Below are 14,899 nucleotides of genomic sequence, written 5' to 3' on the forward strand. Positions count from 1 at the left end.
GTAAGAATCTTTTGGCTGATCTTTTAAATACCTGCACCTGGCAAAGGTTTGGACTTCTATTCTTTGCATGTTTGAGGCCATAGATTGTCTGTGTTTAGTGTGGGAGGGAGGGTACCTGCAGTTTAGTTCATTAATTTTTTCCTCCCTAGCAAAATTTTTTTGTGTGAGTTTCTTTGGTGCAGTTCTGAGTCAATCCACCAGATGACACTTGATGCCTAAGGAGGACAACATGAGTGGTCCTGCATGAAAAATTCTGTATTCCTATGTTGATTTAGAAAAAATTTTAGAACACCTTATTTCTAAAATGTTTTCATTTGGTACTTGTAAATTTTAAGGGGTGTGTACAAGTGATACTCCCCATCCCTGGGAGTGTTCAGGGCCAGGCTGGACAGGGCTTGGAGCAACCTGGGATAGTGGAAGGTGTCCCTGCCCATGGCAGGGTATGGGATAAGATGAACCTCGAGGGCCCTTTCATGATTCTATACTCTTGTTTAATGAGAGGTTGCTGGTGGGAGTAAAGACCCTCAGGAGGGTGTTTTCTTACCCTGTTAAACTCATCAGAATGTGAGTAGTTTCAATATCCATTTGTGTGGTGGAGTTCTGGTGCCTTTGCAGGTTTTACCACAATACTGACAGCAATTACAAATCCTCCAAGCTGGGATTTTGCAGGCCATAGTTTACAGGCCATGGTATGCATTTGTTGTGTTCTTTGCTGCCCTCCCTCTTCCCTTACCATCTGTTCTCCAAATCTTTTATTTTTCACTTTCACTATTTTTTCACAAATTTTCTTAAAATGTTCATGGTCAACCCTTTTGTTCTCTACAGTTCTGTCTCAAAACCCCACAAAGGAATTAGACCAAAACCATAAGGCAGTAACTGAGAGAAATGGAGCTTTTAAGCTGTGCTCAGAAGAGATTTGAAATAGAACAAGGGAAGGTTTATGCATCCCTAATAAGAGGCAAAGCTAAGTGAGCATGACAGATTTATTGATGATAAACCTCAGTCCTGTTTAAACATCTGTTGAAGCCCAACTTAATAAGTAATAGCAGATTATTGCTGCCTCAGATGCAGTTCCTGGGTGCCTATGGGACTCTGGAGGAGCTGTGTTGTGGTGTGTTTGCAGGACCAGTCCCAACAATCCTGGGGCTCTGTCTGCTGTGCAAGGTTTACTACAAGTGTCCAGAAAATTGTCTTCCTTAAAAACAACATGTTTCACTAAAAAAAAAACCAAAAACCAAACCACCCCAAAACACACAACCCCCCCCCCAAAAAAACCAAACAAACAAACATACAAAAAAAACCCAAACAAAACCGAAAAGAACAAACCCCAAAACAAAAGAAAAACCACCAAAAAACTCCACAACAAACCATCCAGAATATTCTCAACGTGTTTCACTAAAGGGGGCAAAAGATGCATAAAAATTATTATCTTTTGGATTAAAGAGGATCTGAACAGCTCTTAAAGGCAGGCAGAAGGCTCTAATGTTTCAAGGGCAACAAAATATTTACCTTAATATGAACGTGAAATTACTTGTGTGGAAAATCATGTTTTACAAGTCAGGGAAGAGTGGAGTGGGACACCAGTCACAGGATAGTTCAGTGCGGTTCTGTTTTAGTGCTGTTGGCATTAACTGAGGGCATGGGTGGTTTGTTTGACTCCATTTGCACGCATTTTCTCACTGTGGGAAACTTGGGAATTTATTGGAAGTGGTGTTCTGCCTTTTCTATCTTCACTTGTGCCCTACTTTTTTTCCTGTAGTCCAACAGGTCCAAGTTTCACAATCAGTACAGTAGTTGTCCACCTTTTTCATACAGAGATCCTCATTTTTCATATTCATTTAACTTGGAAGGATGTTTCCTTGACACAATGTGGGTTTTTTTGAGCCAAGAGTGCATTGCCAAATGCTTGTCTAAAGGATGTCACTAGTATGGAGGGAACAAATGATAACCATCCTAAGTCCAGACCCCTTGGCAGCAAGCTACAACAGAGAGCTTTTTGGACTATCTTGTGCCAAACATTTAAACCTGTGTGAGAGGCTGTGCTTAAAAGAACAACATTCAAACCAGAAGCCCTGGTGCCATAAAATAGGCAACTTAGTGCAAGACAAATGCATTGTGACCTTGTTCCTCAAGCCAGGGTGCAGTTTCATGGCTATTTGAAAAATCAAAGGACTAAAGTAAATCCTCCTTCTGCAGGTACTGAGCTAATTCTGTGTCCAGGCTCTGATCACAGAGCAGTGCTCTCCAAATTGCCATGCTCAGTGCCTAAAGTAGCAGCTGGCAAAATTCAAAGCTGAGCCTCTTGATTTGTAGTTCTTTCTCTGGGTCCCTTCACCAAAAGCTTGCAAAATCTCAGGTGGGAGGTGTTTGAATGTTTGTATTTAATATATTGTTTCATGTGAATGGAAATGTTACTTCATTAAGTGCTTTGGGAATTTTTGGGGGGGTTTTGAAAAATACGTTTTGTATATTAATATTGTTATTAAGCCTGATTAATTATGATTGAACACATTCCAAAATCCAAGATGAGGGCTCTAAAAACTACAGGCTTGAATTTATTTGAATTTTGCAGATCTTTGTACAGGCACTGCTTTTGGATCAATGCAATACTGAAACTAGTAGAATTGTTTTCTTCTTCTTTTAGCTATTTAAAAAAAAATTTGTATCTATAAAGCTTTAACTTTGCCTTTGGTGTGAAGTGAGATGCGTGGATTTGCCATGTCAAGCAAGTGTGCTGCTGCTGGCTCCTGGCAAGGAAACAAGGGCATTTGTACCTCTTAAGCCTGGTAGAGGAATGACCAATTGAGTGAACTGTAACAGTTTTCCTTACAGCAAAGGATAAATTGAAAGGCAAAATTAAACAAAAAGACTTTTGCTTTGTTTTTCATGAAAGCATGCATATGTACAACTAATTACAAAAGCTGCAGAATAAAGCTTTGAGTGTTAAAGCTTTTTTCATAAACCAGAAGTAGACCAATAGTCCATGTGAAATTGCTGATATAATCACAGGCTCTTTGTTACTGTGCAAATTTCTGCAGAGTATTTTGTCTTAACACCATTTTTGGTGTTTCTGAATTAATTTGGAAACTAAGTAAGAGAAAGAAGGACCGCTGATGGTCTAATTGTGTGTTTGAGTAGAGGAAAGCAGTGTAGCATTCTGCCTGCTCCAGCAGGAGATGCTGCACTGAACCCAAAAGAAGCCCAGTGGGGAAGTCTGTATTTCACCTGTGCTGAGCACTGCTGAGGCTGTGCTTCAAAACCTGGGTTCAGTTTTGCGCTCCACCGTGAGAGTCTGGAGTGTACCAGGAAAGAGAACAGAGCTGGGGAAGGGTCTGGAGCACTAGGGGTGGCTGAGGGAGCTGGGGGGAGTAAAGGAGGGTCAGGGGAGACTTTGTCTCTCTCCACAACTCCCTGACAGGAAGGGGGCAGCCAGAGGTGGATCATGATCTGCTCCCAGGGAACAAGGGACAGCACAACAGGAAATGACCTCTTCCCCACCAGGGAAGATTTAGATTGACTATTAGGGAAAAGTTCCTTCGGTGAAAGTGAAGCATTGGATAGGCTGCCCAGGGCAGTGGTGGAGTCACCATCCCTGGAAATGTTAAAAAAATGTTGCTGTTGGCACTTGAGGACATGGTTTAATGGTGAACACGATGATGCTGGGTTGGCAGTTGGACTTCATGATCTCCAGGTCTCTTCTGACCTTAATGATTCTATGATTGCAGGGTTCTGTCACCCTTAGTCATAGATGATGACTATAGATGACATAGAAGAATAGATGTTAACTCAATGAATCCTTACACTTTTTTTTTTTGTCCAAGGCTGCTGTATTATGGGATTTGGATGGGAATTGGCCCTTGTTTTGGACATCCCATATTTACATTATAGATTGTTATGGAAATACAGTTTCTGTTCTGGATAGTGTTACTTTGATATAAATCCTTATATGACCCCACCTGACTCCTTCCATGTGCTAACAAGTATCTTTAAAAACTATTTTAATGGGCTTCTGAAAATCAATCTAAGTCTCTTCTACTTGTGGAAGACAAAATCTTTGATCTATTAAACCTTGTATGGCAGCAGTAGCATGACCCTGTTTCAGTGTGCCATGAAAAGGACTTAATTCTTTGAAAAACTTGAGGTTTTGCTTGGAAGAACTGATTTAAACCTGATTTCTTTCAAATATGCTTAGTGCTCAGTGCAACTGAATCCATATGGGATACTACTCTTTTCTTTTTACTGCTTCTTGCATGAAATGATACTAACTTCTCTGCATGGTGTCAGTCTCTCTGCTTCTTCCCCCTTTTTTTTTTTTTTTGTTTTTCCCTGCAGAATTGCACATTCTGTTTGCATTGGGCTGTGACTAATGTACAGATTTGCTTTCTGTAGTTCCAGTGATGCTCTGCCAGTGTTTTAGTAGGGGATTCCCACAAGAATTCCCCTGCCTCTCCCATGTGGAGGAGTTGTGTGCACCAAGAACACATATATTTCAGTTATTTACTTTGTGGAGTGGGAGAACAAAGGCTCCTATTCACTTCTTTTTGTTTGAAACAATACTACCAGCTCACTAACCGGTGCTAAAAAGACCCCTGTCCCAGGAGCTGGGTAGGACCCTGGCCAGGAGTCCATGCTACACTTCTGTTCATGCTGTGAAACCTTGCCAACACTTAACTTTTTTTTTTTTAAATTTTCTTTAATTTTCAAGCATTGTTCATTTGAACTGTGAACAAAGCCTGTTTTTAGTAAGTATTTGTACAGTGCCTATCTTGATGGGCTCTGCTTTCTTTTGGGATTCTTGGGTGCCTTTGTAGGAATAATAAAATTATAAATAGCCAATGGTCCAACAAGCTGCTATCAAAGCGCTCTCACCAAGAGCAAGCCCTGGTGTTCCACATACCTGAGCTTCCAAAAAAATGTGAAATCCCTGGAAATGCAGACAGCAAGTCACCTACATTATACATACTCACATATTCAGCTAATTGCAGAGATTCATTCTCCTCACTGATGACTTCAGAATGTCACAGATCTGAACACAGTGTGCTGCTCTTGTGCACTGTCTGCTGCGAGAGAAGTGAAAGGGATTTTGGGAAGAAAATTGTTCAGTGATGTTATTTGTGGATAGATTTATATTAATATTTTTCTTAAAGAGATGATACATAAAATTAATAATGAAAAATTACTGTAACATTAGCAAACTATGTCTCCTTAAGTTTGAAGTTACTAAAGGGAGTGGTTGTCAAGGTGTATATGTGTACATATATATATGTGTAGTGTATGGATGCATATATATATATTTAAAATTAAAAATTACATTTAAAAAAATTAAGAATAATTGGCCTGGCTCATGCTCTTACTAAAGCTGTGTGGTGTTATGCACCATTCAGAGCATACAACTGTTGTTCCTCTTGCACAAAGACTACCTTTGTTTTTTGGGTGAAGTCATGGTCTATTTTAAACCTCGTGTTTTAATAATGAAGTTCACTGTAAACTGAAGGAAATGAGGCAATGAGATTTTGTCCTGATAAAAACCAAACTGTAATGTGCAAAGTCAATTGTGAATAAATGTGCATGTCATAGTTTATGGTTTCTGCTTTTGAGTCTGGTTCCTCTTTTCCAAATGTTTTGGAAGAAATATACAGCTCCCATCAGTGACTTCATACAAATAAGTTCTATTTACTTTCAAAGCATTTTCTGACTATGAAAAAAAATGAAAGTGGAAAAAGGCACTTCACACCTCTCATATTTGTTTGACAGATTTCATTGAGTTGAACTTCCAGTTTCCTCTGTTCCCCACTTCAAGCTGGCTCGGTTCTGGGTTTTCTCCTGGTGTGATTCCAGAGCAAAACACTGGGGACATGCAGCCTGAGGATGAAACTCAGAAGTGTTGTGCTTAAAGGAATGGTCAGCACTGCCTGTTTGTTGTAGGTGATGATAATAGTAATTATAATAGTAATAATAGTAACCTATTATTAGGGAAATTTAATGCACTTATTGAATATGTGGTATGAAATGGCTGGATCAAAGGTCTCTGAAGACCCATTTTCTAGTTTTATTGAGGAGTATTTTTTTGTTGTTGTTTTAGTAGAAAAATTACCCAGTTTAAGTAGGTGGAGTTATTTGGGTATTTAACCTTTTTTTCAGCACCATTTAGACCATGTAAGTAATTTAAATATCTCTCTTTATTTTTACTGCAGGTGTTAGTGCAGGGAGTTTCTAAAATAAGTTTCAGAAATTTGTATGACCAGAGCAAAAATTTCTGTTTAGTTTGTTTAAGACTAAAAGAGCAAAGATATTGAGTTCTTAAAGGAATAATATTTTGGCAGCAGAGGTGATTGACATCAGAACTACTTCCATTTTCTCAAAAGTTATTTGGTTTTCAAAGCTTGTCTTGTAACAGAACAGTGATAAAATCTCCTTACTGTCTTAATGCCTTTAAAGTAACTCCTAGTGGATTGGAATGATCAAGCTTTAAAGTTGCAGTGCCCCTCTAGTGATTGCACATTCAGGGCAAAATAATTAATAAACACTGTTTCATATAGCTTTTTAAAACTGATATTTATAGGAGCCAGGGTCTGTAGGGTAGCACCTATATGCCCTATTAGTGCATATAAGGAATTTTTCTGCTACCATATGAGGAGGAAATGCAGGGTGTTAGCAGAGATGGCATTTAAAATGTTGAAAACTCAAGGAGAATTATGAAAAATCATCTTTTGAAAAATCACTTTTGTTTCCTTTCACGTGACTTGGACTAGGTTGAAATATATGGCAAACTTGTACAGCTCACAAAAGTACCCTGAGTGTTCTGCCTTCCTAATTAGTTATCTCTGCACAGGAGAAAATTATAAAAATACATATTGCAAATCACAGCATGTCGCCATGGTGTAACTGGGACCTCTATAAATCTCCATTTCCATGGGCTGGTGTACCATTTCACCTTTAGTGGTGTTATTTGGGAACCAGATAACATGATGCACTTGTGCAGCTCTTAGACAGATTAGTAATTGTGTGTATTTTTATTGGTTATTTAAAAGATATTATTCCATTAAAAAAAAGGCTCTTTTGCTTGCTCCATTGTGGCTTGAGTGATTAATTGTGTCTTCTTGTTTTGCTTTATTTTGTTTCATTTTGGTGCATGCAACTAGTGAAAGTATGAATATACAGCAATGCAAGTGTCTGCATCAGATGTTTGCAGTAAGGCAAGCTGACTTTTCCTTTGTTTCACTGGCAGATGAATGTAGTTGTCTGAACACGAAAAATAAGGCAAACAAATAATAGATATCAACTTGTTCCCAGTTTTTCTGGGTACATTATTTGAAATTATAGTTTATCCTTAACAATGTCTTCTTCTTGGTTTTTTTTTTTTTTGTAATTTTATATCTGTTCTTTCAATAAGAGGTTATAATTCATCTAAAAGCTACTACCAACCATGAGATCAACTCTTCATTTCTTTGCACATGCAGTGTTTTGATAAAAAGCTTCAATAAGATTACAGGAGGATCATGTGATAATGAATAGCCAGTCATTTGTCAGTTTTGTTCCATTTATGTTTTTGCAGTAAAAGACTAAAGTCTGTTTTTCCCCTCAGCTTTGCACATCTGATACTTTGCCTTGTTATTAGGAGATGAGGTATGATTTTTTTGATGTGTCTGTTTCTCTCCTGGAATACAATGGTTTTAGCCACATAATCACAGACGTGTTGGCTGGTCAGTCTGTTGCTATTTAGCTGTTAGAAAGTCTAAAACAGTGACGCTTTTTTGTTTGTTCAGGGTGGCTTCAAAGAAATCTCCTGGCTGCCCTTTCCAAGACATACCTGGGTATGTACGATAAATATAGAAAACAATATATTCTTGACTTTTAATAATCAATATATGCTCTCCCTGCAATTTCTTGGCCTTCTGCTCAGCCTCACTTTATACCTTTATCTCTCCCTAGCAGGTGCCTTTTAAAGAAAAGAATAATCAATCTGAGCTGCTCTGTGGTCTTGTTGATCTTCCCTGGTAGTTGATGGTGTGGCTTTTAATCTGGTTTCCTGAGTAAGTGAGGTTTATGCATTGTGCTTTCTGTCCCTTCTTGCTCCTCAGGCTCAATTCAGAGTGGTCAATAGAAAGGGTAAGGAACTAAACAATATTATTTTTTCCATTTCCTTTCTGTTTTTCCCTACAATTTATTAGCCAGATAGACTGGTTTCTAGAGAGGAGACAAGTAGGCAGAAGCGTCAGGATGACAGCTGCCAGCTGGACAGTGGACATGAGTTGCTCCGGACTAGCCCCATCCTGCACTGCTTGGTGCCTGCTGGAGCTGGGAGAGTGGCACAGTGGAAAGCTGGCATGGTGTGAGGCAATGTGGCTAGAAACATGTAAGCCCTGAAGAGCTGCTCTGTGATTTTGGGTTGCTCTGGTTTCTGGCTGTTTGGATTTTTAAGCCCTTTCAGCCTTTCCCCATTGCTTGTGTGTAGCAGCTAGTGTTTTATAGTGCTTTGCTGTGTTTGCATTTGCAGATTTAATTCTGCTCTTCCTTGACTTTCTGTATGAAGTGAGATTTTGCTGTGAGTGAAATTTTGCTGTTGGCAGTTATAAAGACATGATGGCGAGGCCACCTGGAGGAAATTGGGAAAGCATGGAGAGTTGTACTGTGTGATCTGGGTCAGGTGTGATCAGCAAAATTGATTTTTATTGTGATATCATAAAATCAGATTTGTGTTTTACTTGTATGAGGGTTTTTGATTTGTGGCCTTGTAAAGAAATGTTGAACTCGTATTTGGCTGAGGAACACAGGTGCAAATAATGGGTTGGACTGTTTGCTCTCTGCTTCACAGAGAAATGGACCTTCCCTCAGGTCCAGGAGGGGTTTCTCCACTCCTGGGCTGGCAGTTTGTGTTCTAGGGATTTTATATGTGTAAATGTAATGTATTAGTTCATCTTACTACTGTGACATGTTGCAAAAACCATGTTTTCATATTTTTTTTCTTTCAGTTCAGATTGGGGGAGAAATTGCTGCAAGTGAGAGAGGAGTCAGAAAGGGACCTAGCCTAGGTTAATTCTCAAACCAGTTCTCCCATGGTCCCACTTGGGTAGAAGACAACAGCCGTTTCTCTTGGGGCACTGGGACCTTGGTGGTGTCTCCTTTTCTGTGATGTGGGACTGGAGAGACGAGGGAGCTCCAGGGAGCAGGCAGCTTCATGGGGGCTGGCTGGAGCAGCTGTGGAGCAGCCAAAGCCTGACAGGTTTTTTCCAGCCTTGTGCCCAGCTAGCTTGTAATTGCTCTCACAATGTCTCCAGCCTGGCTTTACTTTGTCCTTTTACATGGCCCACAACTTGCTTACCTCCTCCTTTTTGGCTTAACTTTCTAAACAAGCCCATTGGAAATGATAACTAAATAAATGGTGGATGTTGAAGTGGATTGCCTTTAGCTGCTGTTCTTCGAAATCAAAGTGATCTTTGTGTCAGTGCAGGCTTCTTGGTATCCTCTGCAGAGAGGCTGAGGAGGTAGGAGGTCTGGCTAGTGTGCCAAGGTGGAGCTCTCTATTAATTAACTACTGTTAAAAAACCTTTTCTGTTTGTTCAGAGACAGTGCTTGGAGAACTTTTTGATGTGCAAAATTAGATTACATTGGTAATAGTCAGTGGTAAACTGGTGACTGTGGAAATTGCTTTGTTTTGTGGCAAATATTGCACAGTGAGTATTGCACTTTGGTTGGAGCATTGTGTTAATGTCACTGTAGTGAGCAGCTCTTACTCTTTCTGAGGTTGAAAAGACCTCCAAGATCATCAAGTCCAATGTTTGACTGAATTCTATAATGGACACTAAACCATGTCACCAAATGCCATGTTTGCTCGTTTTTTGAATACTTCCAGGGACAATGTCTCCACCACTGCTCTGGTTTGCCTGTTCTAATGTTTAGCCATTCTGTTTCAATGAAAGAATTTTTCTAAATATCTAAAAAACACGAATAATAATATCCTAAAAATGCTAATTAAATTTGTATAAAATATAATCAGTTTGATTAAATTGTATTTGCTGTTCTCACTGGGATTTTGATGCCAGGCTTCCACCTCCCATGGATTATTTTGGTTGACTTTCTGTGGAGACCCTGACAAGATGCAAGGAGGGGAAGGGTGGTGATGGTGTGAGTCAGGATCTCATAGAGGAGCACTGTGGAGCAGTGTCCACCCTGCTTTTGTTGATGAACTCTTCTCAGTTTCACAAGGGACAAGATCCTTGAGGTGATCTGTTTCATCCTATGTGCGAGAATTTTTTGTAAGAGAAACCTTGTGTTTTAATGATAAAGTGATGCTTCTTATCAAGCCTTCATGAAACTAGTCCTTCTTGCTACAGCCTGAGCTCTGCAACAGGTTCATTTTTGTCAATCAAGTTTTAATTGCAATTGAGCATTAATTCCAATCCGTGTAAATTCCAATATGTAAATAAAGTTTCTTCAGCTCCTTATTGAGGGGATCTTACACCACACTTGTTTCAACCAGCATCCCCTCAGCATCTCAGGGAAGTTTCATGCTTTTCAACTATGTGAAATTTGGTGCACATGAAAGGAAGTGCAGATAAATTATAGTAGTAATAGTAAAACACATTTTCTTCTCCTGGACTACACTCCCACGCAGTCTGGCTTTAGAATATCTCCACCGAGTAGCAGCAATTGCCATCAGCGAAGACGCCTCCCCTTCCCACATTTATTTCCATGGTAACCCAGAGAAGGCATTCTGTAGCCTCAAAACTACTTTTGCTCTTTCATCATGCAAGCTGGCATTGTCAAGGGCTGAGTGTATTCCTACAGCCTTTGAATGAATATTAAAAAAAGAAAAAGCCTGAATTTGGCTGGGCAATTTTTATTTGGGAGGCCCTACAGCAGGAAAGAGACGACAACCTTTAAGTGGCCTAGTGTCTGTGCATTGCTTAGTAAGAAAAAACAGTCTTGCTTCATTAATTGATTAACAGAGAGGGTGGGGGTCATCAGAATGGTCTGTCTGTGAAGCGAATATGGTGATTTCCTGAATGCTGGGAGGTGGTGGGCAAGGGCAGATGGCTGGCCAGGCTGGGCTGGCGAGCTGCTGGTAAGTGTGCATGCTGTGATCTGTTCAAATAGTGCTTTCTTGTGGAATCTGTGATGCTTTTTCACGTAGCATGTAGAAAATGGTGTCTTACTAGATGCCTGCTCCTTGACTGTGTTATGCATTAGCCTTTTCCTGGTGTAAAACTGGGGGGGGTTGGCAGTGTTGGGCAGTGCTTGCTGAGTGTGAGCAATTTAGTGCTAGTAGTAAAACATTTGCTCTTTCTGTGCAGCTCCATAATGAGCTGTATTGATTTTATGCTTTTTAAAATCCATACTTATGCAGTATTTGCATGTAAATGTTGAGAGGATTTTATGCTTTTTGAGCCAGCTTGATTGCTCTGTATGAAAACAGCAGCATGTGGAACACATAGTACTTGGTCAAAGAAAACCAATTGCTTGCAAGCAGTGTCTGCAAATGGGGGATGAATGAAATTATTTTGTAAGTAATGATTTTTTTAATAATCTGAAAGCAGAAACCTGTCTGGTCCAAGTGTGTTTAGAGTCTTGCATGATAAAGGGATTGGATGGATTATTAATTTGTATTTTCCACTGATGTCTGTTTCCATGTTGTCTGACTATCCAATTCACAGTGCAGGAAAAGTATTTGTTAAAATTTTTCAGGGGTGCTGGCTGATCAAAGTATTTGGTTGCCATTTGGTTGGCTTGGGACAGACTAGCAGGTTTTTTTTTTCCCCCTTTCTTACATTATTTGTTGGGGAGGGGTGAAAATATACCTTTTTTCTAAATGTGTCTGAAGTACATAAATGACTGGGAAGTCACCATGACAACGAGGACCTGGATCAGACTTCTCTCCATGCTTTTGCTGTTTTGTTTTTTTTTAATATTTGTTATTTGGGCATTCCCTAAGGTATCTCACAGCTCCTGTTGCTACAGGAATTTCAATGATACCCAGCTCTTAAAGTAAATTATGTATGCAGGGCTTTTTTGGATTAAGCTCAGTTCAATGTATTCAGTTTGCTGTACAGCTAAGGTAGGATCTAAATGAGAACACGAGCACCTTCAGCAGGAGTTAAGGGTCTGCCTTTACTGCTATTTTGGTGTTGAAGCTCTGAAAACTTCTGCTGAGCTCTTCCATGGTCCTGAAGATTCCTGTGTGCTTTAGTGTTCCCATGTAGGACCCAGAGCCTGGAGATTCCTAAAAGTTATGTGCAAGCTAAGGTACAAGAGAATCTTTGTTCAGGAGTGCCTGAATTAGGGGCAAGCTCTGGGACAACAAGAAAAAAGACTGATCATGGTCAAGAAACAAACAGTTCTCCTACCCTTCTTTGCTAAGGGGTGCTGAGTGTACCTCTCAGGGAGGAAGAGGGTTTTCCAAGATGTGTTGCTGGCTGCTCCTCTGCACTTGTAGGGATGTAGTGAAGTTATGCTGCCTCAGGGGTGTAAGGTTTGTGTTCAGTTCCTCTCTTCATCACCACTTAGAGATTTTGGAGTGGTGAACACAGACTGTGAGAAGTTGGACCATACAGGGCATTCTGAGCTCTCCTGAAGCCCTGGCATTGTTCAGAAGGGAATTAAAGACTCCCCATGTTAGAGAGGGTGTGCAGGGAGGGCAGTAGTTGCAGCACAGTAAGAGGCTTTGATGGGGAGTTGCAGAGTTTGATTTCTGGTCTCCACTGCCACAGCTGTAGGCATGTGTGTGGAATTAGATGTGCCTATTTTGTGGTAAATATTTTGGGGTGATCCAGCTTAGGAATCTTCTAGAAGAGTATTTACTTTGGGGAGGAGACATCTTATCTGTAGATCTCTCCCTGGTGCTGTCTTCTGCTCCCACCTGGCAGGGTTACTAGGGTTGGAGAGGTGTTTGTTTCATACTTGTAGCAGCAACCTATGTAATTGATAGTGAATTTGGTGGAATAATGTATCAGATATTCTGTGGAGGTGACTTTTCAGTGTCAGTAGAGGAGGGCAATTACATGCTTCTCAGTTACCGTCATACTTCTTGATGGAAAAAAACCCACTGTAATTTGAGTAAATGAAGGTAAAAATCATTGCAGATGTCATTTGTACCTAACTAAACTTGGAGGGAAAGTAGGCCTGTGACATTTTCTGAGAATGTACGGATTTACTTGCCCTTGTGGCAGAGCTGTATGTTTCAGTATTGAGACAACTGAAAAATAAGTGCAACATGACAGTGACTTTTACCTTGTATTATTACACTACATCTCAATATAAGAATGTGAAGAACCACGTCCTCTTGACACCCATTAATCTAGTGTTTTATTTGATGCCAAATGACTTACATAAAATGACTTAATTTGGAAAAATATTGAGTTCTGTCTTATGCTGGAGCAAAATTTTCATGTAGTGCTTAAAAGAAATTTTCTGTGCCTGGGTAGGATTATCTCCTTTGAAGAGCTGTGTGTGTGTGATGAAGCCTATTTTCCCTTTTTCTTGAAGTTACCTGATGTTATAATTTTGAATATAGAGAATGTGAGGAAAATTTAGTCCTTCAGAAATTCATCTCAAGTATCTGAGAAAAAGATTTCTTTTGATCTAGAGGCTCAAATAATGAGATAAATCTGTTATGAGAAAAAAACAAGAGACTGGTGGAGTTAGTTATACAGACTTCTGTGGTTACATACCTTGCTTTCAAGATTCTTACAGTTAGGATACATATTGTAACAGTAGAGGCAAAAACTTGAAAGTCCTGAATTTAGGAGTAGCTAATAAGTAAAACAAACATAAACACACCCTTCCTTTCCCTGCCAAAAAGCCCCAACAGCAAACAACAAATGAAACCTCTTCTTACTTCTAGGGTTAGAGTCAAGCTTGATGCTCTAAGGCAATTAACAGCAAAAGAAATCTCTCAAATATATGAAAATCAAGTGGGGATAGGGCAGAGTGACACTGATAGGGCAGAATGACACAGAGTGATAGGGCAGAAGGCCATTACAGCATTCTTGGTACTTCAGGATTCTGGTAATGAAAATGATGTTTTTTACTCCACCTGCTCTCAGCGATAGTTCTCTAAGAGCTCAATGACTGAAATCAAGGCATCTGTATTTTTTTCCGTATTAATTTTGCTCATTTCTAAGTGAGGAAAGAAAAGTGTTCGTTTCAGTCCTACAAAATAGGATTAAAGTAATTTGCAGTATTTTATTAGGAACAACCTTGTTTTGCTGTGTGTTAGAGACTGGCACTAGCTTGCACTGTGTCATGGTTTGACCCTGGCACAATGCCAGGGCCCCCCATGAAAGGTGTATTTCCAAAATGGTTACTGTGAGATGTGACCCAGAAACAGAACAAAGCAGGCTCCAACTTGGGAATGGAGGGAAAAACACAACACTTTATTAATATACAACGTAAGAGGCAGAAGGGAAAAAAACCAAACAAAAACACACACAGCAATCCACAATGGAATACCTCCAAAACACTCCTCCTCCCTCCACCCCTCTAACACTCAATCCCCTCTAACACTGAATTCTCAATCCAATACCATCCTTCACACAACTTTCCCCCAGTTCATCAGGAGAGAGGAGTCTCCCTCTTGCACCATGGGCCTCCCCAGGAAACACAGTGGAACCTCCTGTGCTTCCATGTCACACGTGACAGCTGCCCGGAGAGAATCTGCCATGGTGACCATCTTCCTTCCATGTCCAGTGCTCTCACCACTGTCCATGGATCCAGACTGTTTCTTAGGTCCTTTAAGAATGCCTCACCCAGTTCCAAGAAGTGGCCGCCTCTCACCATTTGGGACACCTGTCCCCCTCATATTTCACCCCCTGGGGCCGAGGGGCCTCATGAACAGAGATCCTTCTCCGCTGAAGGCAGAGGGCTCCACCACACCCTCCCCATCAGTCTCTGTTCCCTCTAC

General features: G+C 40.2%; 1 protein-coding gene across 10 annotated transcripts in view; it reads left to right on the forward strand.

Moving 5' to 3' along the window:
• The window catches only part of FGD3 (FYVE, RhoGEF and PH domain containing 3), a 108,544-nt gene that overhangs the window by 18,431 nt on the left and 75,214 nt on the right, over positions 1–14,899 (forward strand). The window contains exon 1 of one of the 10 annotated variants that reach the window (XM_064431916.1): positions 10,917–11,065. The exons of the other annotated variants lie outside the window; for them this stretch is intronic. The gene's annotated coding sequence lies outside the window, so the exon portion shown is untranslated. Of the gene's footprint in view, positions 1–10,916; positions 11,066–14,899 lie in introns of those variants that run through there. 10 annotated transcript variants of the gene reach the window in all.

This window comes from Passer domesticus, chromosome 9 (assembly GCF_036417665.1).
Source record: "Passer domesticus isolate bPasDom1 chromosome 9, bPasDom1.hap1, whole genome shotgun sequence".
Classification (NCBI taxonomy): domain Eukaryota; kingdom Metazoa; phylum Chordata; class Aves; order Passeriformes; family Passeridae; genus Passer; species Passer domesticus.